Source organism: Acyrthosiphon pisum, chromosome A1 (assembly GCF_005508785.2).
Source record: "Acyrthosiphon pisum isolate AL4f chromosome A1, pea_aphid_22Mar2018_4r6ur, whole genome shotgun sequence".
Lineage (NCBI taxonomy): Eukaryota > Metazoa > Arthropoda > Insecta > Hemiptera > Aphididae > Acyrthosiphon > Acyrthosiphon pisum.
In genome coordinates, this window is record NC_042494.1 from 108,796,940 (window position 1) to 108,802,810 (window position 5,871).

The 5,871-nt window shown below is 27.7% G+C and overlaps 1 protein-coding gene across 3 annotated transcripts in view; it reads left to right on the forward strand.

Moving 5' to 3' along the window:
• Nucleotides 1-5,871, forward strand: part of LOC100166462 (phosphatase and actin regulator 4-B) — a 25,225-nt gene that overhangs the window by 15,701 nt on the left and 3,653 nt on the right. The window lies entirely within an intron of this gene.

A 5,871-nucleotide genomic window follows, 5' to 3' on the forward strand; every position in this document is an offset into this window, starting at 1 on the left:
TTTTCAAAAGGTATTGGCTAATATTTTTCTTTCCGGGAAATTATTTTTATTTTTGTTAAATGGCACCTTCTATAGTTTTTATTTATTTCACAATTAGAAGTAAAATACCTAATTTTCTAAAAATGTTGACGTACAAAATATTATATCGAACAAGTTTTTTTTAGAAATAAACATTATTGTTGTCTAATTTAGATGAACCCATACATTTTGCTTGGCGCTTACTAAACATTTTATAGTAGTAAAGTAGATTATTTGCGCCAATGACACCAGCATAGCGAGAAAGCTGTTTAGCTGTGGTATTATTAATAATAATTAATAATGACATAATATGTCATATTATATTGTGGGAAAATCTTATAGCACATGCCGGCGTGTTTTTGTTTATATATATATTATATACCATATTACCTATATATCATAGCAGTGGCATATTTGTCGGAAGAACATAATATTATCATAATAGTGTACTAGCTATATGGCAGAGGTGCAACTTCCCAGTACCCCGGCGCCTCCGTTGCCGGTGTTCCGAACGGGTGGGCGACTAGTGTAGCGTTAAAATTCCCTCGTACAAACGCGCGTGCTAGACAAATTTCAGTCGATATATTTATTAGTCGTCGCTCGTTCGTGCAGCCATCTCGGTGATCGATCTACTTCTCTCTCTTCTCTCCATCGCACTCGTTATATATACCATAATATCGTTGTTGCATAGCAGACGATATCCCATCCGTGCTTCGCTCGTGGTCGTATTTATTCGTAAACTGGCATACTGTACAGTGCACAACTGCACAATAATCGAAAATCCCCGCCACACGCGTATAAAATTATTAAAATATAAAATCATTGTCGGCAATCGATTTCCGTGTTGAAATGACTTCGGTAGTCAACGATAACTTCAGACCTAGAACCCGAACGGGTTTTCCTATGGACAGGTACGGGCCCGTCGCCTCAAAAAAGAAGAGATCGCCGCCGTTGTTCGCGATGGTCGCCCGGTCGACAGCTCTCGTCCGGAGGATTGCAGGTAAAATTCAATATTATTGTACCCGTGGGCCGTGACGGTCGAGTGAGCGCCGAGTGGTTTGAGGGAAATCCAATTATTTACAAACGGTAATAATTTTATCGTCACGCGCGTGTCATGCATCTATAGTGCGGTCAAGATACGCTGTCGGTGTGGAAATTACTGTTGGGTGCGACTGCAATTGGTGCTGCGGTGTTCATGTTTCACACGTACGAATATCAAAATTAACGCATTTTCCAAATATTTTTATGAAAACAATTTATGTATATACTATATATTACTGCATAGCGATGAAACTATACCTCGCGAGTGTAAAAACTTTCCGCTATGTACAATGTACAACATTTATTCATAAGTTGGCTCAATTATGTATATAATACGTTATTAAATCTGTGGGTTGATTTTTAATTTTTCCTTTCCAGCTATTTTACCACCTCCAGAAAAATATAGGATTTAAAAACAAATGAGAGACCCTCTTCTCGTTTTCACAAGTCTGAATTTAGCTCAATTTCGTTTGTTATATAAATATTATAATTTCTAAGTTATTATTTTTGTATCATCTATGAACTCCCTACGACATTTTAAGTTTAAAGCGTATTTAAAGTTAATTTATTTTAAAATCAATCATTTTGTTTATACATTTAAAATGTTATAGTTGTTCAAAAATAAATGGTTTGAGATTTGGAACCTAACTACTATGAAATAGTTTACCATCAATTTACATACTTTATAAATATTTTCACTCTTTATGTTATACAACATGGCGATTCGTCATATCTTTCAGTATATTTTTTCATCATTTTATAATAAATCTAATTAACTTCTACATCTGACCACACTATATTATGTTTACATGGAATACAAATTTAATTTTTCGAATTTCAGCAAACAATGATATTATTTTATGTTTGTATTCCGGAAAAGTATTTATTCTTGTAACTCATTTATAGTTAGTTTTATTGTTTTAATAATCATACTTATTCGGGAGCTAGTCTGTACTTAAGAAATTACGTTACTGTAAAGAATCAATAATCAATGGATAACAAAAGAAATATTTGTTGAAAGCAATGAAAGTTGATTATGTATCTGTTATAATTAGGGCTAGGAAAATAAAGCACTAAAAACCTACAATAAAGGAATTAAAAAATTGCCAATAATGCTACAAAAATAGCATTTTAACCAAGAAAATGCAACTAAAAAAGATTTGAACATTTTTAAGTTTAGCTGAAAAATATTTTTAATATCAAAAAATAATTTATTAAACACACTTTTATATATTCACACTAAGTAATTCTTAGAACAACTAAGCACTATTTATAAATATTGAAAAAAAATAAATTAAACACCGTTTTATTAAATGTCGATAAATGTCAACGGTATTACGTAACCACTACTCCCCACTTTGACATAATTTAAGAATCTATTTTCAGAAATATTTTCCGATAAGGCGATAATATTTCATTACGAAATCACGAAATAAGTATATATAATAATACAATTAAAATAAATTAATAAATAATAATTTAGATAAATATGTACGTAAATGTTCTAAAAATGTAAAATATGCGTATAATTAATAAAAACTAATTAAAAAGCTAATAAACTGACAAAAAAGCATTTATTAACGAATATCATAAGAAAATGCAAAAAAAAACAAAATCAAAATCACATATTTGAACTCTGTGATGAATGAATCGAATTTTGTTTTTGATGAGGTATGTCCCGTAGTACTTGGAAAGAAAATGCAAATGCTACAAAATCCTAGCCCTAGTTATAATACTTAACAAACATATTTCATCTACTGTTTATATATTTTTATTTTTATTTTATTCATTTATCCTGTCTCTAGGTATAAAACATATAATATTAGGCCTATAACATACAGTTTAAAATTGGAAAATAGTAATGAAATCCAAACTATCGCAATAATATATGCAGCATACGATATTTACATTTCTAAATCGATAAAACTGCTAGTTATTCTATAATTAATTTAAAATGCTAATATATCCTTCTTTTAAACTTTTTTGGAAATTTAGTTTGTATGAAATAATAGTTTTATAGTCACGTATATCATATAAATATATTATAATTAAACGACTAATAAATTAAATTTAAGCGTGTAACTATATAGCGTTGTAGCGTTATATTCAATGGTGCTTTAAAATTACTTATAATAAAACCACAAAACGTTTATACAGAAACGAGAAATTTGTCATAGACGTTTAAGTGAAAAATATGTATTTTATAAGGCCTAGCTATTATTAGATTTTTTTTGTTTTAAGTCTCGTGTAGTTTTTATCCGTGTCAAGGTCATTAGATTCTACCCTCTCGAGTTAAAAAATAATTTATTAAAATTAAATCAGAACATTATGATATTGCCAAAAGAACAATAGTCGTAAAATAAATTATTGTTACCCACCCTCCCCCCTTAAAAAAAAAAAAATGTTTTCATATCTGTTATGTTTTATTTTATTATTTTATTATTTGAGTATTTTTTAAATAAACATTGCAATTCCACTTTAATACATTCATAAACCAAGAGCAAATTTATTCCCAAAAATTGAAACTTAAAGCCTCTTAACCTACGAGATTCAAACAACGTTTGACCGCAATATATACTTTTAAAAGTAAATTTTATTTTCTATAAATTGATGAATATTTACATATATTTTTTGAATTTGGTAAATTTAAATAAAATATAATATTTAATTAACGCTTAATTGATTTATGTATATAATATAATTACCTATTGCAAAAGTAATTTTCGACTATACCTATATAGGTACCTATGAATAGTAATTTGGTTACACGCGGAAGTATATTAAAATACACCTAGTTATATTTAAATGCAGCTATTTTTAATGTTGAGTAGGTACATTTAATAGATCTTATTTTTGCAAGTTTACGCAAGTTACTGAAATAATTAATTTTTGCAAAAAAATTATTTAAACATATGCACACTTTGAATTTGTGTTTTTGCGAATTAAATTACATTAAATTTAATTAAATATTTTGACATAAATATATTAAACTTTTACTTTAGAAACAATTTATTTTAAATGTCATGATTGTATTGGTACTACCAATTTTGATAGGTACTAGATTCTTAACTTTTGAAATTAAAATGTTAATTTTATGATTTCTTAACGAACATAAAAAAAATAGCTTTTATACACTTAGGTACACATTTATTAGTTTATTTTTTACTGATTTAAAATGTTTAAGAAACAATTTAAAAAATTTAAATCTAATAACGTGTTCTATATAACTATATAACTTATAACTATTACCATACTCTGGCAAAATACTGTGTGTCTTTAATGTTATGATACAAGTATTAAAAAGACATGTGCATTATGCATTGCCAAATGTTATTACGTTTTAATACTAAGTATGTACATTTATGTCGACACTATTGAATGCTCATTAATTATCCATGTCAATTTTACTTTACTTTTAATTTGTAATAAATGGTACATTATATATCTACCGCGTAGACCTAACCAATGTTTGCACTTATGCTGTTGTGCTCCTACTGTTATAAATATTTATGTATTGAGTCGTTTATATTCTACACTTTTTTGTGCCCATTTATTTGACTACGTTGAATTTAAATTTGGTTCGGTATTTTAGGAATTTAGGATAATAATATTTATGTAATATATTCTATACTATACATATATATATACTTATACATTTTATAATTGTTAAGATCTCTGAATAAAAATAATGTTTTGATCAGATTAAAACAAATAACAGACAACATTAATGATAAGTGTTGATATTTTGCAGAGAATAATGTATATTTGGCAACTCGCGGGACCATAGATTAGTTAACTATTTCTGGACCATTTAAGTTATGTGACGTGAAATGGAATGTTTATCTAATTTTAGAATATTTAGGCCTTGTGCAAGGAATAATAAGGAATGATTAGTTACATCAAAAATTATTATTTTTGAGTGTATTCTATTTTCTCTGATTTGCTAAAAAAAAAAAAAAAATGTGAACCTGCCAAATATCGATATTTAGCGGCCATGACTTCTAGCTTGAATAATATTGTGTTGTTGTAGATTGTAGATATAGTGTAATAGTTGTTTATGAAAATGCCAAATAACATTTTCAAACTACTGGTTATTTGAAAAGTATTACTAAGCAACAAACGTAAAATGTATGCAATAATTATTATCTTATCATATTTTTGTTATACAATAATTATTGGTTATTTACAATATTTATATGTTACATACTAAAAGAACAGTGTTTAAATTAGATTAATAATATTGTTGATCTAGTATTATTACATTATTATTTATACAATTATATACCTTCTTAGTAGAGGGTAATCTTATACTTATACTAAGTTTTCAGAAGTAGAGACTATTGTTTTAAATTAAAATTAAATAATACGATACCTCTTAATGTATATTGTCACTTATTTTATGGCATTATTCCATGATGCCACGTAATAAAAATTGAACATTACACGCATATGATGTCGCGTGTTAATTTTCCGTTTTCACTTATACCACAGAACTAAAAAATTGTTTAAAATATTTTTTCCTTTATATTGAAAAAGAAAAAGTTATATATGGAGCAAAAAGTTATATAAAAAAAATTTTGCGCATCAGGAGGTTAAAAATAGTTCATTGAATACTATATTTTTAATTAATCAATAATATATACCCGCTATACCCAAGCCCGGATTAAGGGTGGGGGGCGGCAGGAGGGGCCATGGCCCCGGGCCTCGATAGTTCGAATTTATTTATGGGCCTCAGATTCGTCCATTATTTTTTTCATTATAAGCTATAACACTGCATAAATCACCTAAAAAAAATGATGATTATTTAGCGAG